Source organism: Oryctolagus cuniculus, chromosome 4 (assembly GCF_051225735.1).
Source record: "Oryctolagus cuniculus isolate XC-2025 breed Fujian yellow rabbit chromosome 4, ASM5122573v1, whole genome shotgun sequence".
NCBI classification, from domain to species: Eukaryota; Metazoa; Chordata; class Mammalia; order Lagomorpha; family Leporidae; genus Oryctolagus; species Oryctolagus cuniculus.
In genome coordinates, this window is record NC_142870.1 from 128,930,391 (window position 1) to 128,948,975 (window position 18,585).

At 40.4% G+C, this 18,585-nt stretch overlaps 1 long non-coding RNA gene across 15 annotated transcripts in view; it reads left to right on the top strand.

The window, feature by feature from the left end:
- Positions 1-18,585, top strand: part of LOC103350420 (uncharacterized) — a 220,619-nt gene that overhangs the window by 98,581 nt on the left and 103,453 nt on the right. For 10 of the 15 annotated variants that reach the window (XR_016232675.1, XR_016232661.1, XR_016232663.1 and 7 more), the window contains 2 exons: positions 425-2,836; positions 3,058-3,127. This is a non-coding gene — a long non-coding RNA (uncharacterized LOC103350420). Of the gene's footprint in view, positions 1-424; positions 2,837-3,057; positions 3,128-5,002; positions 7,773-14,553; positions 14,702-15,171; positions 15,639-18,585 lie in introns of those variants that run through there. The other 5 variants (XR_016232645.1, XR_016232666.1, XR_016232644.1 and 2 more) reach the window with 4 other exon arrangements.

Sequence of the window (18,585 nt, forward strand, 5' to 3'; positions counted from 1 at the left end):
CATGGTTGAATAACTAACTTTTCTGCAGCTTAGTAGAAACAGTTCGAATGGGTACTGCGAGAATGAAATGAGTTGAATTATGTGAGTGCTTTAACAGGGTTTGGCACATAGCAACTTGTAGCTTTGATGATGATTTCTTGCTCACAGGCTAAGGCAGACGATTGCATGGGCTCCAGAAGGAAGATGAATAGGAGTTATCTGGAAGGGCGTCTGAGCGAGAAGCTTACTAGAGGGCATGATGACACAACAAGGCGTGGCTGTGAGACACTTGGAAGCAGGAACTGAGGGAGGTGTCCACACAGTCAGCTAGAGGAGATGCCATGTGCCCCAGGGTCTTCAGCAAGGGAGCGGTTTGGTACCTGCAGGTGTGTCTACAGAACCCTCAAGGGAACCCTAAAAATGGCTTTTTTTTTTTTTTTTTTAGATCTGCCCAAATGCCTGGATAGCTAAGAGAGAACTACCTGCTACAGTCTGTCTTCTGATTCTCCGTTTCCTCTCCACATCACAAAGGAGAGCAGCAGCTCTGTGAATGGAGGACAAAGGCCAGGAAGAATAATAGCATAAAGCTGCAGAAAGCTGACCTCTTCCCAGAGCCGCATTAGACTGGCTTCAGCTGTGACTTAGGCAAGAGGGAATTTCTGCTCCTGCTGAGGACTGACGGGTGTCCCTCGCTCCTCCTTCAGACTCCTACGTCGAAGGCCTGTTAGGGTGGCTGCATTTGGAGACAGCTCGTCAGGAGGCAATTAAAGCTAAGTGAGGTCATTAGGGTGGGGCCCTAATCTGATAGGACTGGCAGCTTTACAAGAAGAGGAAAAGGGAGAAAGAAATACTGTGTTCTCCCCTCGACACAGTGAGAGGTGACCGTCTGTAAGCCAGGGAGAAGACCCTGCTTCCTCCCAGAAATCTGTTGGCATCCAGATCTTAGAGCCCCCAGCTTCCAGAACCATGAGAAATACATTCCTGTTGTTTGAATTGCCCAGTCTGTGGCATTTAGTTAGGGCAGCCCAAGCTGACTAATGCAGATGTTAAGCTTCTGAGTGATTGGAAAATTAGACTCTTCATTCATGTTATTCTTTACTCTCTGATAACAGCTGGGAAGATTTCATCTCAGGGCAGGGAAACAGTATTCAAAAAACAGTCTGGAAAGAGAAGGAGTGGACATGCTTTCTGCATGTCTGACTTTTCAGGGATTCTCTTGTGCATTCAACTTCTTTGGACTGTGCTTCATTTCATCGACTTAGACAGGAGTCGGATTAGATGTGATCCAAATCTCTACTGCAGCTCAGATATTTGCTTTCCGCTCAATGATTCATCTCCATTTATGTGAATGAGCTTCAGACACTTTAGTGTCAACAATTTCTGAAAAGTAAATATGTTAGAACACTTCAAAAGGAGGCTGGAGCAAAAAGGAGCAGCCATCAGGAGGACCTAGTTTAGAGAACTAGACGTCCCAGGCTCTCTATTGCAAACCATCTCTTTGTAGATCCAGTGCTCATTCCAGTATTAGCCATTTCATTTGAAGGGCCTTCCTTAGACTACATAGCATTCGCCAAAGTTCCAGTGATTCCTGATGTAACAAGGAGACTCAGCATTCTCAAAAAATTCTTGATAGCCTAAACTGGTTTTAATAAATATAAATGAAAAAAGACTACACACACACACACACACACACACTCTCACACTTCCATTATAAACCTAGAACTCAAGATGTTCTCATTAATAAAACAAATGCCCTGGGTTTGATAGAGTGTGGCTAATGATCATGCTTTAAGATCTGTGTGATCTTGTGAAAGGTGTGCAGAGGATTTCACATCCACCTTGGGGAAACTCATCCAAGTAGCTTTTCTTTAAAGATAATTGCCACTTTCCTATACCAGATAGGTCCTTCCTCTTGGGGAAATTTGAAATTCCGATTTTAAAGTTCTACGGTGTGCTAATCTGAGGTTTAAAGACATTCCCTTCCAGAGTGTCAAAGTCATGGGTTTCTGAGGAGGAGACTCCAATGAAAACACATGCTGCAATATCCTCGTTAAAAGTCACCTGCCTGCATGAAGGCATTTCACATTGAAATGTGTCAGTGGTATGTATTTGCAGCCTGCATGCATCGAGATTCTCTTTTGTAAACCTGCCCAAACCAAGAGCGAGAGTTATTAAAAATTCTTTGTATCCTTTTCACATAAAGTGAGCGCTTCTTACACAAACATCTTTCTCATGTTGGAGTGATTCATAAAGGCTCTAATCCCGTGGCTGTAATAAGACACCTCTCAATTATGCATCCCGGGGATGAGTAATTTCACAAGCTGAGGGAGAGAGATAAATGCATTAAAATGCTCTTGCAAAACAAATTTCAAGGAGAGAAAAGGATGAAATGGGAGTGAATGTAGAAATTGAAGATTTACCTCATTGTATGAAAAAGAATATTAGACCTGCCTTGGCAAACTGCTTGATTCATAATTCTGCACAACAACCGCGGTAACTGCACTGCCAAGAGCTCTCCTAATATGCATGTATCTACAGATGCTCAGCTTTGTCTCTGCTGACTGCAAAGGATGAGAACTGTATAATAATCTTATTTGCGGCAAATTGTGGGTCAGAAAATCTGTGGGAAATTTTCTCATTATATCCTTCACTCAGGATCAGTTCTATTCAGAGGCAGAGTGGATGGTCACTCTTAAATATTCAGCCTTTTCATCAGCAGGTATATATCGAGACCCCACTGTTTGGAAAGGCACACCGTGGAGAGGAGTAGGCCGAGCTATACCACCCATAGAGCCAGGCAAATCACCACTTCAAGTAATATCATTTGCCCTAGCAGAAGCACTGAAGATGTGCAGAGGTGGGCACTAGTAGGTTGTTTTCTAAATAATGAACCTTCATGGGTGGGTGCACCTGAAGTAAAGATCATCTTTATATAAGCAGAGGGGTCAGAGTGTCATGGAGCCTTACCTCATGTCAGAGAAATGGAACCACATATGCCCAGAGGTTGCAATGTTTAAAGCACATGCAGAGAAAACTTAGATAACTAAATTGAACTGTATGAAATTTCTGTCTTTGCAGGTAAGAAATGGCCAAGTATTACCCACTTTATACGACTCAGGACTGGCGTGGTGGATACCAGATTATGAAGGTACTGGGAATATCACGGTAAGGTGATTGCAGTGGGGGCACTTCCCTGAAACTTCTTCAACAACACAGCCTCTGAGAGCTAAAGAATAATTGATTGTAGAATCTCCCAACTAAGGTCATAGGAAAAATTTAGTTGATCTTCTGACCTCCAAATGACCCATCTGCTTTTATGGCCTGAGTGAGAATGAATGTGGCCTCGCTAAACTAATTCTCCTTTGAGTCAACTCTCGTTGTTCATTTGCTTGTTTAACATTGACCCAAAGATTAGTCCAGGCAAGTTTTGAACTTTATTCCCGCAAACATCTGAAGACACCAGCTTAATTCTTCCTTGTCTTACTTCCTTTATTCGTACAAGTTAACTTCAGGTCCCTCACCTTTCTGGTTGGTTTTCTTTAGACAAGCTCCATTTGCAAAAGTTTTTTCTGAAAGTTCAGCACTCAGTGCAATAGAACACACTCTCCAGTTAGCATATGACTGTTTCCCTCACTCCTTTTGGACATAAATGAATGCATAATAATGTAATGGACTTTGGGGCCAGTGCTGTGACATAGTAGACTAAGCTTCCACCTGCAGCATTGGCTTCCCATGTGGGCACCAGTTCGTGTCCTGGCTTCTCCTCTTCCAATCCAGCTCTCTGGTTATGGCCTGAAAAAGCAGTGGAAGATGACCCAAGTGCTTGGGCCCTTGAACCCACGTGGGAGACCTGGAAGAAGCTCCTGGTTCCTGGCGTTGGATGGGCTCAGCTCTGGCCATTGCTGCGATTTGGGGATTGACCCAGGGGATGAAAGACTGCTCCCTTTCCCTGTCTGTGATTCTGCCTCTCAAATAAATCATTAAATCTTTTAAAAAATAATGTAACAGGCTTTCCTTGGCAATTGTCATACAGAGGAGAATCATATGGAGTTTACTGTAGCTAAACTCTAACAAATTTCCTACTGGGCTACTAAGCCCTGTGAACCGTATTCTCTAGTTGTGTAGCTGGTTTTGTGTTGCACAGTTAGGACTTTCCATTCCATTCCTGTGAAATGACATCCAGGTTTAATTATCTCCTTGTTTCAATCTATTGAGATCACTATTCTTTTTTTTTTTTTTTAAAGATTTATTTATTTATTTGAAAGAGTTACACAGAGTGAGGAGAGGCAGAGACAGAGAGATAGAGGTCTTCCATCACTGCTTCACTCCCCAATTGGCGCAATGGCCGGAGCTGCACCCATCCAAAGCCAGGAGCCAGGAGCTTCTTCCAGGTCTCCCACATGGGTGCAGGGGCCCAAGGACTTGGGCCATCTTCTACGGCTTTCCCAGGCCATAGCAGAGAGCTGGATTGGAAGTGGAGCAGCTGGGTCTCGAACCAGTGCCCATATGGGATGCTGGTGCTTCAGGCCAGGGCATTAACCCGCTGCACCACAGCACTGGCCCCGAGATCACTAGTCTTTCAGTCAATATGTTTTTATCGATCTTAAAGTCTTCATCTGCCTATTTGATCAGAATGCAATAAAGGTACTTACGATAGGCTTTAATGAAATTGTTGAATAAGGCAGGACACTGAAGTACACCCCTCCCCCATGATGAATATTATGTACATTCCAATAACTTATTAAAAGTACCAGTTATGAAATTAATATACATTATTTGAAATTTGATCAATATCCTTCAATCTTGATCATAATTATGGCATGATCTATTTGTTAGATATCTTGATTAAATACTGGATGGCTGAGCTTTCATTATTTGCCTTTACATAATTCCATTTCAACATTATTATCATAACTTTTGCTTAATGAGTTGTATCTGTGATGCACTTATAAAGCAAAAATCAGGTAGAATATATTGGCTACTTCCGGTATACAGTAAGATACTTTTTTTTTTTTTTTGACAGGCAGAGTGGACAGTGAGAGAGAGAGAGAGAGAGAAAGGTCTTCCTTTACCATTGGTTCACCCTCCAATGGTCGCTGCGGCTGGCGTGCTGTGGCCAGTGTACTGCGCTGATCCGAAGCCAGGAGGCAGGTGCTTCTCCTGGTCTCCCATGTGGGTGCAGGGCCCAAGCACTTGGGCCATCCTCCACTGCACTCCTGGGCCACAGCAGAGAGCTGGACTGGAAGAGGAGCAGCTGGGACAGAATCCTGAGCCCAACCAGGACTAGAACCCAGTGTGCCGGGGCCGCAGGCAGAGGATTAGCCTATTGAGCTGTGGTGCCAGCCTACAGTAAGATACTTTAAAATCATTTACTTTCTGAATTACTCCTATGCTCCAACACAAATGGTATACTAAAACATGAGCCAGGGAGCTTTTTTTGTAAAGGGACAGATAGTAAATATTTTAGACTCTGTGAGCTATATTTGATCTATTTACAAAACAAGCAGCATGCTAGATCTGACTCATGCAAGAGTTTGCTGAACTCTATATTGATCTATTAACATAAATATGTTGTCAATAGTCATATTTCAACACCTGAAAGTATAGAAGAATCTCCACAAGAATGGAAATTCTAGCTGGGAAAATGTGGAGGAGGGATGTTGGAATTTGAAGATTAAACTCTTCCCCTGACGACTGCTGATAGCTACCCTGCTTCAAGCATGGTCAGCTGAGAGCCTGTAAGGAGAGGATGGGTGGTAAATGCTGTAAGGGAGTGCTGCACACTGGATGTCTGTACCCCCAAATGTGCGCTCTCTTTCTCTCTCTCTCTCTCCTTTTTTAGATTTTTAATTTTATTTATTTGAAAGGCAGTGTTACAGAGAGAGGTTGGGGGGGGTGGGGAGAGACAGAGAGAGAGAGAGAGGTCTTCCACCTGTTGGTTTATTCTCCAGGGGCCATAATGGTCAAGGATGTGCTATTCTGAAACCAGAAGCCAGGAGCTTCCTCCAGGCCTCCCACATGAGTGCAGGGGTCCAAGCACTTGGGACATCTTCTAGTGCTTTCCCAGGTGCATTAGCAGGGAGCTGGGTATGAATTGGATCAGCCAGGACAGGAACCAGGGCCCATATGGGAAGGGACCTGTGTAACCCACTATGGCACAATGCTGGCCCTCCCCAAATTCTTATGTTGAAATCGTAACACCCAGGGTTATGATATTAGGGGCTGGCTCATTGGGAAGAGATTAGGTCATGAGGCAGAATGTTCATAAATGGGATTTGTGTCCTTACAGAAGGTCACAGGGGAGCTTGCCTGTCCCCCTGCTTTGTGGCCCGTGAGGATACAGTCAGAAGATGGCCAGTGCAAATGAGAAAGACAAGCTTCAGCAGACGTTCAGTCTACCAGTGCCTTGATCTTGCACTTCCCAGCCTCCAGGACTGTGAGAAATAAATGTTGATTCAGCTCCCCAATCTGTGGCAGTTTGTTCTAGAAGCCTGAACTGACAGAGCGTGTCCAGCAGCCAAGGCAAATTTCACCTCTTTTGCACTTTTGCTGGGGTTTGGGACAGATTTCGGTACTGATATTACCAGGTATAACCCTCAATTTTCTAGATGCTTCATATGAAACAGAGCAGTGGTAAAGCACTCAGCTATCCCCAGCCTGAAGTTTTTTTTTTTTTTTTTAAACTTTTTTAAGCATATGACAGACAGTCAGAAGGCCCTTGGCATATGTACTTATATGTAAAATAATATCCAAAGATAAAGTTCAAAACATTACCCAGTAAACCTTGACTCAGGCATTCAAAGTATAATTATGAAAATAACCAAGTGCAACTTCCTCCTTGGAGAAGAGCTAGCCCGTCATATGAACCTAAACAGGAACTGAAAGATTTTTTGGGAAGGACATTATTGTAAGATGCACAACCAATTTAATAACAGCTTTTCAGAAAAGAAACCAAAGCAAACTAAACAAAATCTCTACCATATTAAATGTTCCCTTCAATTTATAATACATTCTGACTTGAGAAATTTAAATAGTGGAAAATGTGTATCAGAGAATGGATGAAAAATTTTGATATCATCATCTCCTCCACCCACCCCACCCACCTCCCAACACAGACATATATACAAGCAAGAGCCTATCACTCATTCTTTAGGAATAACGTAATGTAAATGATCTTCATTGTTTTGTCCCAACCAGTCTGTCCTGAGAAGAATTTTATATTTGAATTGTTTTGAAAGAGGTTTATTTTTAAAGATAATTTAAAAACAAATGTTGAAGAATTTTAGATTCACAAAATTATTGCTAAGACAGTAGAGTGTTCCAGAGTACCCTACAACCAGTCTTCATTTATTTTAAGCTTATTTCAGAACAGCTTTAAATTTATCAATCAAAAATTGTGAGGTAGTAATATGAAGAGTTCCCATGTATCCCTCACCTCATATCTCCTATCAACATCTCAGGTTAGTATCTTCAACAACTCAGTTGTTAAATAAATTTCTTCTTGTTATTGCTCTTGAATTTAAGAGCTATTTGCATATTTTAGATAGAAGTTCTTTATCAAATGCATGTTTTGTAAACATTTTGTTTCAGGCTGTAGTTGATCTTCTCTTGTCTATTTTAATAATTTTATGGACTCATACAAGTTGTATGTATTTATGCAGCATAATGCAATGTTTCAGTACATGTATACATTGTATAATGTTCAAATCAGGGTAAGTATATCTACTTCTTCAAACACATAATTTCTTTATGGTGAAAACATTAAAATAATTTTATTCTCGCTTTTTGGGAAATATATGGTATATTTTTGTTATTTATAGTCACCCTTTGATGTAATAGAACAGTAGAACTTATTTCTCCTACCTCACTGTAACTTAGTACCATTAATCAACCTTTTCCCATTCTCTCTCTTTCCTTCCTTTCCTAGCCTTTGGTAACCATTATTCTATTCTCAACTTCCAGGAGCGCAATATTTTTTAGATTTAAACTATGAATAAGATTGTGCAATACTTGTATTTCTATGCCTAGCTTAATTCACTTAACACAGTATCCTCCAGTTTTATTCATGCCGTTGCAAATGACAGAATTCCATCCTTTTTATGGCTGAATAATATTTCAAGGTATATGTGTACTACATTTTCTTTATCAATTCATCAGTTGGTGAATGCTTATATTGTTTTCATTACTTGGTTATCAATAATAGTGCTGCGAAAGTACACGGAAATGTAGAAGTCGCTTCAACATACTGATTTTTTTTTAAATTTATTTGACAGGTAGAGTTATAGACAGTGAGAGAGAGAGATAGAGAGAAAGGTCTTCCTTCCGTTAGCTCACTCCCCAATGGCCGCTACAGCCGATCTGAAGCCAAGGGCCAGGTGCTTCCTCCTGGCCTCCCATGCAGGTGCAGGGGCCCAAGCACCTGGGCCATCATCCACTGCCCTCCTGGGCCACAGCAGAGAGCTGGACTGGAAGAGGAGCAACCAGGACCAGAACCTGGTGCCCATATGGGATGCTGGCGCTGCAGGTGGAGGATTGACCAAGTGAGCCCTGGTGCCAGCCCCAACATGCTGATTTTATTTTATTTTTTGATATATACCCAGCAGTGAGATTGCTGAATAATGGTAGTTCTATTTTTAATTTTTGAGGAATCTCTATACTGTTTCCTAGAGTGGTTGTTCTACTTCCTTACCAGAACTTACCTTTTGTCTTTTTTTTTTTTTTTTGACAGTCAGAGATAGACAGTGTGAGAGAGAGAGAGACAGAGAGAAAGGTCTTCCTTCCGTTGGTTCACCCCCCAAATGGCTGCTACGGCCCGCGTGCTGTGCCGATCCGAAGCCAGGAGCCAGGTGCTTCCTCCTGGTCTCCCATGAGGGTGAAGGGCTCAAGCACCTGGGCCGTTTTCCACTGCACTCCCGGGCCACAGCCGAGAGCTGGACTGGAAGAGGAGCAACTGGGACAGAACCCGACACCCCAACCGGAACTAGAACCCAGGGTACTGGCGCTGTAGGCGGAGGATAAGCCAAGTGAGCCAAGTCGCCGGCCACCTTTTGTCTTTTTAATAATAGACATTCTAACTGGAGTGAGGTTATATCCCATTGTGATTTTGATTTCCATTTGCCATACGAATAGTGATATTGAAGATTTTTAACAAATTTTTATTTATTTATTTGAGAGGTAGAGTTACACATAGTGAGAGGGAGAGACAGAGAAAGGTCTTCCTTCTTGTTGGTTCACTCTCCAGTTGGGCCGCAACAGCCGGAGCTGCACTTATCTGAAGCCAGGAGCAAGGAGCTACCTCCGGATCTCCCACGTGGGTGCAGGGCCCAAGGACTTGGGCCATCTTGTCCTGCTTTCCCAGGCCACAGCAGAGAGCTGGTTTGGAAGAGGATCTGCCAGGACTAGAACTGGTATTCACATGGGATGCCGGCTCTGCAGGTGTAGGATTAACCTATTACACCATGGCACTGTCCCAGATATTGAACATTTTTAAAATCTACTTCTGAGTCATTTGTATGTCTTATTTTGAGAAATATCTATTTAGGTCTATTGCCCATTTTAAAACTCAGGTTGTTTTTCTTTTCTTCCCTCCCTCCCTCCCTCCCTCCCTCCCTCCCTCCCTCCCTCCCTCCCTCCCTTCCTTCCTTCCTTCCTTCCTTCCTTCCTTCCTTCCTTCTTTTTGCTATTGAGTTGAGATCCTGATATTTTGTGGATGTTAGCCCTTTGTCAGATGTATAGTTTGCAAATATTGTCTTCCATTCCATGGTCTGCCTCTTTCCTCTGTTGATTGTTTTTTGTTGTTGTTGTTGTTGTTGTTCTGCAAAAAATTTTTGGCTTGGTATAACCCTATTTTTCTACTTTTACTTTTGTTGCCTGTGTTTTTGGGGTTTTATAAAAAAAGTTCTTTCCCATTTCTTTTTTTTTTAACTTTTATTTAGTAAATATAAATTTCCAAAGTACAGTTTATGGATTACAATGGCTCCCCCCCCCCATAACTTCCCTTCCACTCGCACCCCTCCCATCTCCCGCTCCCTCTCCCATTCCATTCACATCAAGATTCATTTTCAATTATCTTTATATACAGAAGATCGATTCAGTATATATTAAGTAAAGATTTCATCAGTTTACACCCACACAGAAAAACAAAGTGTAAAATATTGTTTCAGTACTAGTTATAGCATTACTTCACATTAGATAACACATTAAGGACAGATCCCACATGAGGAGTAAATACACAGTGACTCCTGTTGTTGACTTAACAATTTGACATTCTTGTTTATGGTGTCAGTAATCTCCCTAGGCTCTAGTCATGAGTTGCCAAGGCTATGGAAGCCTTTTGAGTTCGCTGACTTCGATCTTATGCCGACAGGGTCATAGTCAAAGTGGAAGTTCTCTCCTCCCTTCAGAGAAAGGTACCTCCTTCTTTGATGGCCTGTTCTTTCCACTGGGATCTCACTCGCAGAGATCTTTCATTTAGGTCTTCTTCTTCTTCTTTTTTTTTTTTTTTCCCAGAGTTTCTTCGCTTTCCATGCTTAAAATACTGTCATGGGCTCTTCAGCTGGATCTGAATGCCTTAAGGGCTGATTCTGAGGCCAGAGTGCTGTTTAGGACATCTGTCATACTATGAGTCTGCTGTGTATCCCGCTTTCCATGTTGGATCATTCTCTCAATTTTTTAGTTCTTTCCCATTTCAATGTCTTCATGTGTTTCCCTTGTGTTTCCTTCTAGTTGTTTTATAGTTTCAGGTCTCATGTAAGTCTTTTTCAGTTTTGAGTTGATTTTTATACATTGTGAGAGACAGATATTCAGACCGCTTTTTTGTTTGCCAATTTAAACTCCTTTGGGTAAATTCCAAGGCGTGGGATGGCTGGGTCGAATGGTAGGGTTATCTTCAGGTTTCTGAGGAATCTCCAGACTGACTTCCATAGTGGCTTAACCACTTTGCATTCCCACCAACAGTGGGTTAGTGTCCCTTTTTCCCCATATCCTTGCTGGCATCTGTTGGTAAATTTCTGTATGTGAGCCATTCTAACTGGGGTGAGATGAAACCTCATTGTGGTTTTGATTTTCATTTCCCTGATTGCTAGTGATCCTGAACATTTTTTCATGTGCCTGTTGGCCATTTGGATTTCTTCTTTTGAAAAATGTCTATTTAGGTCCTTGGCCCATCTCTTAAGGCATTCAGATCTGGCTAAAAAGCCCATGAGAGTATTTCTGGCATGGAAAGCCAAGACACTCTGGGAAAAACACAAGGGACCTAAATGAAAGATCTCTGTGAGTGAGATCCCAGTGGAAAGAATGGACCATTAAAAAAGGAGGTACCTTTCTCTGAAGGGAGGAGAGAACTTCCACTTTGACCATGGCCTTGTCTATATAAGATCAGAGTTGGCGAGCTCAAGAGGCTTCCATAGCCTTGGCAGCTCATGACAAGAGCCTCAGGTGATTACTGACATCACAAATAAGAGTGTCAATTGTTAAATCAACAACAGAAGTCACTGTGCACTTACTCCCCATGTAGCATCTCTGTCCTTAATATGTAGTACTCTGTGAATTAATGGTATAGCTAGTACTCAAACAATACTTTATACTTTGTGTGTTGAAATCTTTTCTTAGTATATACTAAATTGATCTTCTGTATATAAAGATAATTGAAAATACATCTTGATGTGAATGGGATGGGAGAGGGAGTGGGAGATGGGATGGTTGTGGGTGGGAGGGAGGTTATGGGGGGAAAAAGCTGCTATAATCCACAATTTGTACTTTGGAAATTTATATTTATTAAATAAAAGTTAAAAAAAAACAAATGTAAAAAAATGCTTTCATGATAAAAAACCCTGAACAAGTTAGACATGGAAAGAATGTATCTCAACATATTAAAGATCTATATTATATATATATCACTAACATAATATTGAATGATGAAATTTTTCTCTGGAAGACAAGGATGTCCACTTTCATCACTTTTATTCAACACATATTGGAGGTCCTTACTAGAACAATTAGACAAGAGAAAGAAATAACATATCTGAATTAGAAAGGAGGAAGTCAAATAGTTCCTGTTTTCAGATGATAAATTTGCATAGAACCACAAATAAACCTGAGGCATCAAAGTAGTTTTGAGAAAAAGCAATAAAGCAAGAGATATTATACTATCTGACTTCGAAATATCTTATAAAACTCTAGTAATGAAACAGCATGGTGTTGGCATAAAAACAGACACATCAACCTATGGAACAGAATAGATAAGCTAGAAGTAAATCTATACATCTACAGACAACTGATTTTCTTCTTTTAAAATCTTTCTTCAATAATCCTTTTTTTTGTTCTAAGACCATTTTTAAAGATACTACCTCAAATTTAAAAAGACATGCTCCTCAGGTTCTTTTGGTTTTAAAAGTTTCACAGTTTTAGATGAATTTGATAGTGTTGCAGATTACTGGTCAGTTATTTTGTAGACTGTCCCCAAAATGGAATTTATCTTCTTTTTTATTATTATGATCAAATTATGGTAATTGTATTCAGGAGGAATCCTTGAAAGTAAAATGCAGTGCTTATCATGTATGGGGGTGCTTCAAAAACCTCATAAAAATGGAATTAAAAGATATTTATTTTGGTCCAAAAATTTTTTGGGTGGAATATCTGCAGAAAAATATTTGGAATTCTTCTCTATGGTGTATTTGTCCTTTCACCCTCATTTATGTATATAATCATTTATTTATGTCAGTGTGGACACATCTTTTATATTCTCTGAGGAACATTGGGTCCCTTTCTACTTTCCCAGTTGTATTGGAAATCAAATCTGAGCATGAGTTATGCTCTTTGCTATTAGAGTGTCATTGTTTCTAAACTTTCTCAGTGACAGAATAAGAACATATACTTGTGTGCATTAATCCATGTATATATATATATATCATCTATAATATTTCTATAGATAAACATCAGTGTTTATATCAAATTAAATACCAGTTCAGGTTGGTTGGTGCATCCAAGTAGAATCCATTGCCACATTCATCATCATGGCCTCCTCTCCTTCCTCAATTGAACCTTTCATTCCAACAGTGAGAAAACTGGCTCCAACCATCCGCCAACACTTTGCCCAATTGTTCTTTTCCAGTGCAGCTGCCTAGCAGTTCCCCAAATTTTAATCTGTACTCTTGTGGCAAAAAACTACAGTACAACTACAGTATAAAGCTTATGTACAATTTATTTCCCTTTAATCTTACAGATTCTACTCATTTCCAGAGTTACTTAGATCAACATCTTGTTCCGTAACCACTTGCCATGAGGTTGTTTCATACATTTATAATATAGGTGACTGGGATAGAGGTTGTTAGGAAAATGGCGCAATCTTTTCTATGGTGCAATCTACACCGTGACACCATCCTTGGCTCTAGGCCCCCCAGCCATTGTTAGAAGCCAGGTGGCCACATGGCCCAACCACCAGTGTCAAGCCCCACCCCTATCTTAATAGAATTCTCTGCTCCTGCTTCCCTGCCTTCCCTCTGGCAAAGTTTTAAAAGGATCTGTTCCTGAACACGTGGCGCTCTGCTCTCTCTCACTCCCCTCTCTCCTCTCCTCTCCTCTCCTCTCCTCTCCTCTCCTCTCCTCTCCTCTCCTCTCCTCTCCTCTCCTCTCCTTTCCTCTCCTCTCCTCTCTCCTCTCTCTTCTCTCTCTCTCTCTTACTCTCTCTTTTTTCTTCCTCACCCCTTCCCTCTGGCCTGCTGGGTTTTCCCCAATAAACCCTTTTCCTTATTCTGGTGTTTGGTGTGTTTTGTGACAATCTTACACAGTTTTTTTTTTTTTTTTTTGGTCACTTTGTGCATTTCATCCTGGCATCTACCCAACTAAATGATTTTTTAAAAAATTTGAATACATTAGTCTTTTTTATATTTTTTCTGTGAAACTGTGTGGGTTTTGACACATGCTAAATATGTTTTATTTATCACAACTGTATAATAAGAATTAGTTTCAGCACTATAAAAATGACCCCATGTTTTAGCAAATTCAATCAGTCCATCACCACTGAATCCCTGATAACCTATAGTTTCGCCTTTCCTAGATGCTCATATACTACTACTGCTACTACCACTATTACTACTAACATAACCTTTCCCAATTGGCTTCTTTCTATTAGCAATATGCCTTATGTTTCATTCCTATCTTTTCATTGCTTGCTAACTGAATAATTTTCCATTGAATTCTCTATCCAATCACCTATTGAAGAAAATCTTGGCTGTGTTCAATTTTTGTTGAAACGATCCTATAAATATCTGAATGTAGGTTTTTCTGAAGACATAAGATTTCAACTGACTAGGATTAACATCTAGGAGTGCAAGTGCTGGATCTATAGTAAGCCCATGTCTAACTTTGTAAACATTTACTGAAATGTCTTCCGAAGTAGGGAGATCATTTTGCAGTCCCACCAACAATGAATGAGAGTTCTTGTTCCACACCAGCTTACAGTCTTTTGGCTTTTTTAGATTTTCACCATTGTAACCATTTCACCACTATAAGTGTGTAGTGAGATCTCATTGTTTTAATTAATTAATTTTATTTTATTTTATTTTTTTTGGACAGGTGGTGTTAGACAGTGAGAGAGAGACAGAGACAGAGACAAAGAGAGACACAGAGAGAGAGACAGAGAGAAAGGTCTTCCTTCCGTTGGTTCACCCCCCAAATGACAGCTATGGCCAGCACGCTGAGCGGATCCGAAGCCAGGAGCCAGGTGCTTCCTCCTGTTCTCCCATGTGGGTACAGGGCCCAAGCACTTGGCCCATCCTCCACTGCCCTCCCGGGCAACAGCAGAGAGCTGGACTGGAAGAGGAGCAACCGGGACAGAATCTAGCGTCCCTGTTTTAATTTATAATTTCCTAATGATTAAGAATGCTGAGCAACCTTTCCTATACTTATTTTCCATCTTTATATGTTCTTTGATGATGTGTCTGTTCAATTCTTTTGCACATTTTTAAATTGGGCTATTTTCATTTTGTGAGTTTTAAGAGTTATATGTATGTTTGGTTATGTGTTCTTTCTGATACCTTCTTTGCAAGTTTTCTCCCTGTTTATAGCTTGCCTTTTCATTCTTTTAACACTGTCTTCCAAATAACAGTTTTTAATATTTTCTATTATGCTAAAGAGTATATGGTAAGATTTCCCATTATGGTGTCTTTTTTGTTTTATTTATTTGAAAGACAGAGTTATAGGGAGAAGTAGAGACAGAGAGAGAGATCTTCTATCTACTGGTTCACTCCACAAATGGCCTCAATGGCAGGAGCTGAGCTGATCTGAAGCCAGGAGCTGAGCTGATCTGAAGCCAGGAGCCAGGAGCTTCTTCCGGGTCTCCAACGTCAGTGCATGGGCCCAAGGACTTGGGCCATCTTCTACTGCTTTCCCAGGCCACAGTAAAGAGCTGGATCAGAAGTGGAGCAGCCGGGATTTGAACTGGCACCCATAAGGGATGCTGGTGCTGCAGGTTGGGGCTTTAACCTGCTGTACCACAACATCAGCCCCTGTAGTGTCTTTTGAGTGTACAATTCAGTGACACTGATTCCATTCTCAAAGTTGTGCAAGTATTTCCAGTTTCAGTTTCCAAAGTTCTTTTATCATCCACAGCAGAAACTGTATTCATTAAATAATAATTTCACATTCTGTTCTCTTCCCAATCTCTGGTCAGTTATTATCTTTTTTCTTGACTATTGTGGATATTTCATATAAGTATTTGTCCATATGTATTTGTCTTCACGTTTGGCTTATTTCACTTGATATAGTGTTTTCAAGTTTCATCTATTTTGTCACATGTGTTAGAATTTAATTCCTTTTTACAATGTTCTATTGTATCTATGTATCACATTTTGTTTAGCCACTCATCTGTGGAGAAACATTAAGTTGTTTCCATTATAGTGAATAATGCTGCTATGAACATTGGCTCATGAGTACCTAGCTGAGTTCCAATCTCCATTCTTTTGGTGATTTTTCTCGGGGTGGAATTTCTGGGTTACAGAGTAATCTTATGCTAAATTTTTGAGGAGCTGCCAAACTGTTCAACACAGTGGCTGGCTGCACCATTCACTATATTCCCACAAGCAATGCACTTGATTTCCAATTTCTTCAAACCCCTGCCAAATCCTAGATCATTTTCATTTTTAAAATTATAACCTTAATGATAGGTGTGAAATATCTCATTATGATTTTGATTTGCATATCCCTAAAGACCAAGGATACTGAGCTTCTTTTCAAATCTTATGGGTCATTTGTACATTCGTTTATTGTTGAAAAATTACTGTTCAAGTCTTTTGCCTATTTAAAAGCTTTCATTTTTTGGTTTCTTGTTATTGAGTTGTGAGAGTTTTTATAGCTTTTGGATAATAATTATATATCAGATATGATTTAAAAATATTTTCCCATTATGGAGTCTGCATTGTTAAGCATGTTAAGATGCTCCTAGCTATGCCAGCATTCTGTATTGGAGGTATTGGTTCAAATCCCTGCTGCTCTACTTCTCACCCAACTCCCTGCTAATGTATCTTGAAAAGTGAGTGGAAGACGGCCCAAGTACTTGGGTGCCTGCCACCCACTGGGAGACTTGGAAGTTCCTGGTTCTTTTTTTTTTTTCTTAAACAAAACAAAACAAAACAAAACATACTTATCTTTTAATTTCACTTCCATAAAGTTTTTTTTTAAAAGATTTATTTATTTATTTGAAAAGCAGAGCTACAGAGAGGCAGACGCACTTGAGAAACAGAGAGATAGAGATAGAGAGAGAGAGAGGAGAGAGAGAGAACTCCACCTGCTGATTCACTCTGCAGATGGCCACAATGACCGGAACTGCACCCATCTGAAGTCAGGAGCCAGGAGCCTCCTCCAGGTCTTTTGCAGGGGACAAGGACTTGGGCCGTCTTCCACTACTTTCCCAGGCCATAGCAGAAAGCTGGATCGGAAGTGGAGCAGCGAGAACTTGAACCAGCACCCACTGGGGATGCCAGCACTGCAGGCGGCAGCTTTACCTGCTATGCCACAGTGCAGGCCTTGTTTCTGGCTATTGTGACCTTTTAGCAGATGAAAGATCTCTCTCTCCTCTCTCTCTCTCTTTGCCCTCCCTCTTTCTTTCTTTCTTTCTTTCTTTCTTTCTTTCTTTCTTTCTTTCTTTCTTTCTTTCTTTCTTTCTTTCTTTCTTTCTTTCTTTCTTTCCTTCCTTCCTTCCTTCCTTCCTTCCTTCCTTCCTTCCTTCCTTCCTTCCTTCCTTCCTTCTTTCTTTTTCCTTCTCTCTGTATCTGCTTTTCAAATAAATAAATTAAAAACCATTTTCCCATTATCTGTATGTTGTCTCTTTGCTCTCTTTACTGTCCTTTGATGGACAAAATTTTAATTCTAATACAAACCATTTCATCATTTCTTAAATTATTTTTAAAATTTATGTATTTTGTTTGAGAGACTATGAGACAAGACTAAAGGATGTGGGGACAGAGAAACACATACACACACAGAGATCCTATTTGCTGGTTTACTCCTCAAATGCCTATATTAGCTGGGGACGTGGAACTGACAGATTAAAGCCCGGACCTTGGAAACCAATCTGAGTCTCTTACCTGGGTGGCAGGGACCCGGCTGCTAGTGTCCCAAGGTAAAAATTAGCAGGAAGCTGGAATCAGGAACAGAGCTGGTTCCTAAACTCAGGACTCTGATGTGGGATTGAGTGTCCCAGGTGACATCCTAACCACCATGCCAAACATCCGCTTTCCACCCAGTTTATTGTATCTCTTGTTGCCAGAGCATCTCATGGCATAGTTAAGAATCCGTAGAGAATCTAGAGGCCAAGGTACCTCGGTTTTCTTTAACGAGTTGTATAATTTCAGGTCTAAAATTTGTCTAATGCTCTAGCTAAATCACCTTCTACAAAAGCCTTATATAACTATTCCCATCAACAGTTTTAAGTGTCCATTTTTCTCTCCAGTGATGAATATGGTCAATTATACAAATATTTTGCTAATCTAATGGGTTAAAATATAACATCACTTTAATTTTTATCTCACTATTAAGGAGATAAGACATATTTTCATATATATTTTTGGTCATTATGGTATCTTCTTGCTCTTTCAGAAGTTTTTCTATTGAAGATTATTGTTTGGTAGGGCTTATGTATATTCTAGGTATTAATCTTTTCTTTGTTTTATTGTTGCACAATGTATAACATTTTAACTTTATTTACGGAATCTTTGTTCAAAGTATTTAAAATTTTCATGATGAATTTATAATGAATTCTTACATTTGTATTTTCCTCAAAATTCCTTCCTCAATCATCATTATACATGTACATACAGTTTATTTTAATACATTTATAGTTGTTACCATGTGGCTATTATTTTGTTTTAACATTTAGCTTTTACATTAACCTCTGGGAGTGGCACTGAGCCTAGCAGTTAAGATGGCCACATCTCATATCGGAACACCTGGTTCTAGTCCTGGCTGTGTCACCAGTTCCACCTTCCTGATAATGCAGGCCTTGAGAGGCAGCAGTGATGGCTCAAATACGGGGATTTCTACCACCCACATGGGAGACCTAGACTGGGATTGTGGTTCTTGACTTTGACCTTTACCCAGTGCTGGCCCAGT